Raw genomic sequence first — 10,370 nt, 5'->3', positions numbered from 1 at the left:
ACACACATATATATACACACACACACATATATATATACACACACACACATATATATACACACATATATATATATATATATACACACATATATATACATATATATATAAGCAACTTATAAGCTACTTGAGGTTCCTTCCAAGTGTTCTAATTAGAAAAAAGTTGGAGGTGAAAATTTATCTCTTTAATTAAACAAATATTTCTTAATTGGTAAGTTCAAATTATCCACCTTAAACCTCTAAACCAGCTGGATAATTAGCAGCATGTCAAAGAACTGCAATTTTGATTAGCCTTCTAAGTGTCGCCACATAACTGAATTAGTTGTCTTTTTATTATTTCGGTTCAAATTATAACTTTTACTGATTATTCAATTAAACACCCATGTTTTCATAGATAATATTAAATAAAGATATATAATATATGACTCCTCGTTAAACTTGCGAGGTTCGATATTCAGTCTATGCAAAGATCATTCTACTAAATAATCTACGTTTCCAATAAGTAATTATTTAATAGGCAACATCATTACTATGTCACATATTATGTTTGTGAGATGATTTGTGAACTGTAACTTTTCTTTAATTTGGGATGTACGAGGCTTCTTGGTACTTTATTATGAGGGTTGAAGGATTCATGTATTGTGAATGCGGTAGACGTTGATTTGTACCTACTAATTTAAGCGTATATTTTATTGGTAGATATTCAATGAGTGAGTAGACCTTAGTTAAGTTGAACTTTTAGTTAAGTTGAACTTTTGGGCCTTAGTAGTGAAAAAGCCATTGTGTTCTTTGCTTTTATGGCGATGTTTCTTTAACATGTATCTTCTCAGTCTGGACATCACATATTTATAACTAATTTCTTTGTTTTTTGTTTCAAGGTTTCAGTTCTATAATGGATCTTGCCAGAAAACATCGAACCACTCTAGGTACTTCGATGTTTTCTGGCAAGATCCATTATGGAATTAGGTTTAAACGATAATTTGGAGATCATCATCTTCATTTCATTCTTTACATTCTTGCAATTTATGTAATAATTTCTTGTGTTCTTGAGAAACACACTTGTGTTTAGACATTTAGTCTTGAGTTTAATCTTGAAATTACAAAAAAAAAAAATTGATTTTTTTTTTTTTTGAATTCGTTGACCTAAAAAAGTGTATCTCCAACGTGCCCAATAGATCCCAAGATCTCTCACATATACGCAAGCTTAATTCTTTCACACTTGGAGAAACCACTAGCCATACGTGGCCTTCTCCCGTGGGGGAGGTAGTTGGCCGCACGCACTTCGACGGTTAAATCAGTTGGGGAATGAATATATGAGTGTAGAAAGGCCTTAGACGTAAGCCTCCGACGTAAAAAGGGGGTTGGTTTTGGGTAATGATTGATGAAATAGTAAGATGGCAAAGTTATAGCTTGAGAGTCTAAACTTGCATTACCTTGTAATAGCATTAAGTATGAGTTTTAATAGTGGAAGAAGAAGAATGTGAGTCGTTGGACAAAGAGGCATGTGGCTTCATCAGTGTGGCTGATGCTTCTTGTCTGAGACATCAATCAATCATAAGCATTAAATGCCAATACCATATTACTATCCAAAATATCCAGCTTGCGGCTTTAGACTTGACCTGGTAGGCTGGAAGTGACGGCGACAGTAGTGAATTGACACATCAATCACAACCATGGATTGTTTGGGAGATCTTGTTTTGAATTTCCTTTGCAGCCTTGCCTTCTCCGTGGCTCGGTCCCTCCTCACGGGGTTAGTAGAGCTAGTGGAGTCGATAGGCATATTGGCTCGGCCACCCTAAAGTGGTTCGATAAGAATATTCTCACGATTATCTGATGTAGTGTAGGGGCCACACGATTGCTTACTGTGCAGGACATTTTGGGGGCTTTATGGGCGAGGTATAATAATAGTCACCGAAGTCCATGCATGATTAGTCATATAATGCGTTGACTTTAAGTTGAGTTATATGCTTTTGCAAAGAAAAAATTGCATAGCTCCATAGTTCACGAATTCCAAGGATGATTATTCCTATGATACGTAGACTTTTAAGTGGAGATGTGATGTCGTGAGATCCGTGAATTTGTTGATGTAATGAAGTTCGTTACAAGGCTGAATTCAATGAAGGCGAGGCCTTGCTAAAGATGGTGAGCCTATTGATGTAATAAAGCCTGTTATGAGGTTGAATTTGATGAAAGCGAGGACATTGCTAAAGAGGGCGAGTTTGTTCATATAATGAAACCTATTATGAGGCTGAATTCGATGAAAGCGAGGCCTTGCTAAAGAGTGCAAGCTTGTTGATGTAATGAAGCCTATTATGAGGCCGAATTCGATGAAGTTGAGGCCCCTGCTAAAGAGGGCTAGCCTGTTGATGTAATGAGGCCTGTAATGAGACTGAATTTGATGAAGGTGAGGTATTTACTAAAAAGGGTAAACTTGTTGATGTAATGTTTATGGGATGAGTGTTGTACGGTAGCAGAGCAATTTGGGGTTTCCAATACGTATATTGCATGCGCATTTATGACGCTGTGAAGATGGTCTGTTACAACTGGTAAGGGTTAGGCATTTGTTGGGCACGTGTTGTACACGGATCGATCTGGGTCGTTAATCCAATTTTTAGAAGGCACCCTTTTGGTTTTTTAACATGTATGGCGGAAGTACAGGTGTACGTTTAGATTATTTTGGGACTGATCCAACGGTGGTGCTCTATTTAGCCTGCCTATAAAAGGGGAAAACAATCATTTCTTACCTATTTTCTTTACAAAAGATCATAAAAGATTGAAAAAATTATTGAGATCTCCAACCATCTTTGCTGCATTTCTTGCAAGTATTTCCGTAGATACTTTTTGTGTGAGTTTGTGATCTGTGTATGTGACATAACCTCATCTCCTTTCGTGTTAGTTTTTTAAGATAATCATCAAATGGTCTCATTGAGGGGCCTGTTGAGAGAGTGGATATGACTCATTTGTGCCTAGGCTGGTTTACCTTCGTTGATTTTCACCAAAAGGATAAGGGAAGTCATGGGGAGCCTATATAGTTCGTGGATGATGCAAGAGGTTCCCATAGACTATAATATTAGGTGGGGGCTTCCTTATGGCCGACATGTATGGAGGGAAGTGAGTTGGAGACGTTTAGGGAACAATATAGGTTACTCGAAACCATCGAAATGTTTGTCCCCATGCTTGATGAGCGAGCTTGTTTTCCCATGGATGGTGTGTTGCTGTGAGCTAGTCGATTCTGAATGTTGGAATGAAGCTGTCTCTGCACCCCTTCTTTAGATATATACTTAGGTAGTATAACCTAGCTCCTACCCAGTTAGTGCCCAATGTATGGAGCGAATTAGTAGGGGCCTTTCTTCTTTGGAATGAAGTTATTCTTTGCGAGGATATGTCTCCTCGTGTCTTTCAAACCTTTTTTCAGCCCCGAGCCTCTAGTGGGGAAGGATTGTAAGAGGTAGTACTGCATGAACCCATTAGGTCCACATTCGCCCTTCATCTAGGGCACTCCAATTTCAAAAAAGAACTGAAAATCGTCTTGGTTCTAGGTAAGGGTCATTTGTAGACAGTGAATGGAGGTGTAGTCCTAGAAACCATGCTGACCTAGGATCAGAATTACCTTGAAATAACACTAGGTATGAGTTTTTAAAATGGAAGAAGAAGAATGTGAGTTATTGGACGAAAAGGTATGTAGCTTCATCAGTGCGGTTGATGCCTGTTGTTGGAGGCATCAATCAATCATAAGCGATCGGTGGGTTGGAAGTGCCAGTGATGACCCCGTAAGCATATATCTTGAGAAAGTATTCTATTTTCTACATTATGTGACAATTAGATTTGCATGCCCTCATATATAGTGAGTGATTTGTTTTAGGAGTTATCAAGCAAATTTGCACAATAATTTCCTGTTTTCAGAAACATCTGCAATCTTGTTCTATTTCTTCGAACATACAATGCACATATTGAATTTTTTTCTTTACGTGAAGACTTTATTAACGTAAAGAACCTATGAGATTGCAACGGACCGTTCTTTGTTCTTGTTAAATAACTTAGAATTTGCCTGCAAGACATATCTAAACTACATCTTGTACAACTATATAGCCTTAGATTGTATTTGTTAAGGGAGAATCCACGTGAATTAAATATCGAAATATAGATCCACATATGAGGACTTGATTACTCATCTTAATAATGGTGTCATTTTATGATGAAATTTCAAATTTTAATATCGTATAAAATTTCATTAAACCCCAATAAGCAATTTGATCCAACTAAAACCCAAAAAATGAACACACGAATTTCAAAATTGATCTGCTAAAACGAGCCATTATCTTGTGAGATATGTTAACTGATAATTTTAACATTGATTAAACATCGAAATATAGACCAATATATAAAGACTTGAACTACTTAGTTTAACAAAATTAATAGATGAAACCTCAAATCTTAATAGTATTTATAGCCTTATTATTTTCACCCTAGGATGACCACCATGCCTGAGGTGGAGCTTTGGTCTGGTACAAGGGATTTTTCATTTGGCACCAGAAAATGATATATTGACTGTAATAATTAAGTCTACCAACTATTGGACCTAGAATATAATTTTTACTAATTAAAATAGGATTCTATATATCTACCCCACAGATTGAACTTGAATTTTACTTTTCTAATTTTAGTTGGAACGAAGAATCACACGTTGGTTAGAACATAAAAACCACCCCTTTCGTCTCCCTTGACTTTCCTTTAATATTTGATCTATCTTAGGTTTGAGATGATCTTTGATTGTCTTAAGGTAAAATTAGAACATTTTTTGTAGTTTCATTCGATATTAATATTTGGGGAGTGTGGTTGGGAGTCTGGGGTTTATGAGATATTCTATGTGATCATGGACTAAATTTTTGTATAGTGAAATATCTCTATCTTTGAGAGTCCATTTATTTAAAATTTTCATGTAAATTTTCGTGTTAATTTGTTCCATATATATTTATACGTTATAGCTTCTAATAAATTAATTATCTGTAGGCAAATAGAAGAAATTGGTATCATTTTGAGTTTTATCAAGCTACAACCATACAAATAGATGAGCACGGAACAACTTGTTAGAATGTAACTAAAGGAAGTGAACCATCCAATAATATGTGTAAATTGAATTCTTAAAAAATTAACTTTAATACATAAATTATTAGACTTTAATAGCGATCGATTTGAAATAATTAAGAGCCTAGTTGATGTAAATTTTTTAAGGATAGAGTTCGTGAAAAATATTTTTTTGTTGTTGAAAAACGTATGGTTAAAGGAAATTTTATGAACATGTATATAAAATTATTTTATTGGGAGAACATGTTATTGAAAATGAATTTCAAAGAATTAACACAAACATGGCTAAATAGTCGAGACACCTTAGATACAGTTAGATATCTGTGTCCTTTCCTCTTGACTTCGACTAATAAAGTAAATTGTTTTGTATCGCTTTTCTTCCTCACTTTGGATACTGAAATTAAAGCAGTGAACTTACTGGTTGAATTCTATATGTTCAAAGAACCCGATGTGAGTTGCTAATAAACTCTTTAACAAATATTTTACAAACTCTTAACTTGAACACTTATTATTATTATTATTACTACTACAATAATGTTTTTATTTTAGTTAGTATATTAACTTTAAATTGTGTTTAAACAATTGTTCAAATGATATTTCTGGAATATGTTCATTTATTTTTATATTAAATTGCAATAATAATAATAATAAATAATAACAGTATACCTATCATGTTAAGCCTAACACGAACCATGACATGCCAATAACTTTTATTGTCTATCAATATTTTTTTTGTTCCAACCTATAGATATTTCAGCAAGAGGCATTCAAAAATATTTTTAGCACCCGCCATCACCATCCCCATCCCCATCCCCAAATAGGAGGGTATTTTTCTTCGCTATTCAACAATAGCCGCTAGTTGTCTGCCGTTGCTATAATCTATATCATTTTTTTATTTTTATTTTTGAGTTTAAGTATCTGATGAAATGTGCTTCTTATTCTTGGGTTTAATTTGATGATATTGAGATAATTTTAGTACCTATTTATTTGTTGTCATACTTATTTTCTTACTTAATGTTATATGTTAAACGTGTATATATCTAGAACTTAATGAGTTCTTTACTTATTTTCTTAGTTTTACTGTTTTTAAGCATCGTTTGTTGAGAATATAATTGTTCTTTGTCTCATTTTGCAAGAATATAGGAGTGAAAAGTAGTAGCGTAGGATTTTGTTGTTGCTTGAAAATTATCTAGTTACAAGTCTAATGAAGAACTAATCTTTTCTTTAATTGAGTTTTTAAATATCTCAATTTATGTTGATAAGCTTGTTGTGTTTATAGGTGTGAAGAATGTGTCAATTACTTTGTTGTGTTAAAGTAGATCAACCTGCTGTTGCGGTGAAGTAAACATTAAAAATGACTTGTAATATCATAATTTATTCAACTCGTCTTTATTTGGCATTTCCCCCTCCTAAATTGGCTTAGTATTATGCTTTCATTTTCATTGTTTTTTTTATTTCATAAATGGTCTTTTTTCCAATTTGACAGTTGGACCTATAAAAAATAATTTAGTTTCATGGTTATTAATGAGCCGAACCGAGCCGAGCCGAGCCGAGCCAAACCAAACCAACTTACGTGGTTATGGTACGATTATGATATGACAAAACAATTGGTGGTTTTGTGATGATTTTGGCGGAACTGACCCCGGACCAAACCGTTACCAACCCTACAATAGGGTCCCATAGGCTATAGTATCAGGTGGGGACTTTCTTATGGCCGACGTGTGTGGAGAGGAGTGAGTTGGATACATTTACGGAACGATATAGGATACCAAAAACCTTCAAAATGTTCGTCCCCCCTCTTGATGAGCGAGCTCGTTTTCCCATGGATGGTGTGTTGCCCTGAGCTAGTCAATTCAGAATGGTGGAATGAAACTGCCTTTATACCCTTTCTTTAGATATATACTTAAGTAGTATAACTTAGCTCCTAGCTAGTTAGTGCCCAATGCATGGAGCCAATTGGCAAGGGCCTTTCTTCTTTGGAAGAAGGTCACTCTTGGTGAGGAGATGTCTCCTCGTGTCTTTCAAACCTTTTTTCAGCCTCGAGCCTATGGTGGGGGGAGGATTGTAAAGGGTATACTGCATGAACCTATGAGGTCTGCATTCGTCTTTCATCTACGACACTTCGACTTCAAAAAAGAACTGAAGGTCGTCTTGTTCTGGGTGAAGGACGTTGGCAGACAGTGGATGGGGATGTGGTCTTAGAAATAATCGTGCCGACCCAGTATCATGAGTATAGTGAATCTATTTTGGTTAAGACAAGTCATTCATTGTTTCATTTTGTTAGATTCCATCACTAATTTGTGTTTTGTTGAGCTATAGTTTACCGTTTTGAGCTGAACAATCGGAGTGGACCATTGTTAAAGCCATCTACGAGCTTTCCTCTGAGAGGAGATACTTTAAAACGTGCTCGGCAAGCGAGCCCTTTTACCAAGGATAAGTAGTTAGCGCCTCTCTGTCCCTTGTTATAATTCAATGATTTTGACTGTGTTGACGCCTTGCACTTCCTCCTGTAAAACAACGTGACAACAAAGAATATGTCAAGGCAGATGTATTCTTCATGAGGCATCTGGGAGAGGCGAAGAAAAATAAACTACTTAGCTCCAGTTCCTCTATTTAAGAACCAAAACAACGAGTTGTCCTGTCTGTCGAAGATGAACCCACCCCTTTCCTCAGAGGAAAAGGTTGAGAATTTTGCGAGGAGGACCTAGAAGTGGAAGCCGGCCTTAGCAAAGAACACCGAGATCCTATTTTCCCATAGCACCAAACAACAATTGACGAATCACTAAGAAGGCCTATTAAGATTGAGTATGTTTCCTCCATAAAAATAGTGGAGGTGGAGGAGTTAGATGAGGATGAGTGGGGCTTTATCAAAAGAAAGAATGGGTAAAGAGGCCAGCAGAAGTGGTTCTTTTGAAGTGAAAGCCCAAAATTTCTTGGGAGGCAGGTCTGACTAGATCGTCCCTACAGTTTTGGAAATGGTTTTCGCCAAGGTCTAGGCGGCAGCGAGGGTATATCATAAAGTGTTAGACTAATAAATATTCATCCTATGTCGAGAACTGTGACTCGATTTATATGTTAGAGGCTGATCTCGCCTTGTAGGCTTCTTCTTGACAGCCCAAACGGATATGAGGAGGTTGTAGAGGCTAACTAAATAATTTTGTTAGGAAGCAGCCAATGAAGTGGAAATCTGTTGACTCTAAAAAGTATATCTCCAACGTGGTCAACAAATCATAAGGCCTCTTACGTACGTGCAAGCCGAATTGTTGCACACTTCGATAAACCATTAGCCACTTGTGGCTTTCTTTGGTAGGGGTGGAGTTTGCCATGCGTACTCCGACGGTCAAGTCAGCTAGGGGGATGAATATATGAGTGTGGAAGGGATTTAGACGTGAGCCTCCGATGTAAAAGGGGGTCGACTTTGGGAAATGACTGATGAAACAGTAAGATGGCAAAGTTATAAATTGAGAGGTGAGAGTTTCCATAGTGGAAGAAGAGGCACGTAACTTCATTAGTGCGACTGATGCCTCTTGTCGAAGACATCAATCAATCATAAGCATTAAATGCCAATACCATATTACTATCCAAAATGCAAAGCTTACAGCTTTGGACTTGGTCTGGTGGGTTTGAAGTGGCGATGGTAGCAGTGAATTGCCACATCAATCACATACCATAGATTGTTTGGGAGATCTAGTTCTGAATTCCCTTTACAACCTCGCTTTCCCCATGGCTCGATCCCTCCTCACGGGGTTAATATTGCTAGTGGGGCTAGTGGGCATATTGGCTTGTCCACCCTAAAGAGGTTCGGTCGGAAGAGCCTCAATATGCTTTGACGTGGTGTCGGGGCCCCATGATTGCTTGTCAGTAGGACATTTTGGAGGACCTTGTGGGCGAGGCATAACAAATACTATTGAAAAACGTAGTCCAATATATATTGTAATAAGAATAAGTGATGACTCCATAAGCATTTATCCTAAGAAAGTATTCCATTTTCTACATCCTGTGATAATTAGATTTGCATGCCCTCATGTATAGTGAGTGATTTGTTTTAGGAGTTATCCAGCAAATCTGCACAATAATTTTCGATTTTCAGAAACATCTGCAATCTTGTTCTATTTCTTTGAACATACAATGCACATATTGAATTTTTTCTTTACGGGAAAACTTTATTAACGTAAAGAACCTATGAAATTGCAACTAACCATTCTTTGTTCTTATTAAATAACTTAGAATTTGCCTGCAAGACATATCTAAAATACATTCTATACAACTATATAGCCTTAGGTTGTATTTGTTAAGGGAGAAATCCATGTGTATTAAATATCAAAATATAGACACACATATAAGGACATTTTAAGATGTAACTTCAAATTTTAGTATGGTATAAAATTTCATTAAACCCCAACGAGCAATTTGATCCGATTAAGACTCAAAAATGAACACATGAATTTCAAAATTGATATACTAAAACGAGCCATTATCTTGTGAGGTATGTTAATGGATAAATTCCACATTGATTAAATATCAAAATATAGATCAATATATAAAGATTGAACTACTTATTTTAACAAGGTTAATCCTTTAGATGAAATCTCAAATCTTCATAGTATTCGTAGCCTTATCATTTTCACCCTAGGATGACCACCATGTTTGGAGATTTGGTAGGGTGACAGGGCTAGAAACATAGAAAATAAACGGGCCACCTTAGCCCTTGATTTGAATTGATGATTTCCCGTGTTCCCAGCCCACTTTAGCATTAGTGTCATGTTTGAGGTGGAGCTTTGGTCTGGTAAAAGGGATTTTTCATTTGGCACCAGAAAATAATGGACTCTGCTACACTGCTAGAAGAAAAGCAACAGAAGCCTTGACGTACCCTCACATTTGGGAGTGGGTCCACTTCTTCCTTCCAATTATTTATTCATGCGGGCCTCGACATTGTGAGTATCTGTCAAATCCCATGTCAAAAAATTTCCAGCACTTCAGCATTTTCCGAAAATGAATTGTTGTTGACTGTAACAATTAAGTCTACCAACTATTGGACCTAGAATATAATTTTTACAAATTAAAAATAGGATTCTATATATATCTACCCAACAGATTGAACGTGAATTTTAGGTTTCTAATTTTCGCTGGAACGAAGAATCCCACGTTGATTAGAACTTAAAAACTACCCCTTTCGTCTCCCTAGACTTTCCTTTAATATTTTATCTATCTTAGGTTTGAGATGATCTTCGATTGTCTTAAGGTAAAATTTGAAGGATTTTTTTGTAGTTTCATTGATATTAATATTG

Source organism: Olea europaea, chromosome 7, assembly GCF_002742605.1.
Source record: "Olea europaea var. sylvestris chromosome 7, O_europaea_v1, whole genome shotgun sequence".
Classification (NCBI taxonomy): Eukaryota; Viridiplantae; Streptophyta; class Magnoliopsida; order Lamiales; family Oleaceae; genus Olea; species Olea europaea.
The sequence above is the reverse complement of the archived record's forward strand: the minus strand, read 5'-3'. Positions refer to the sequence as shown.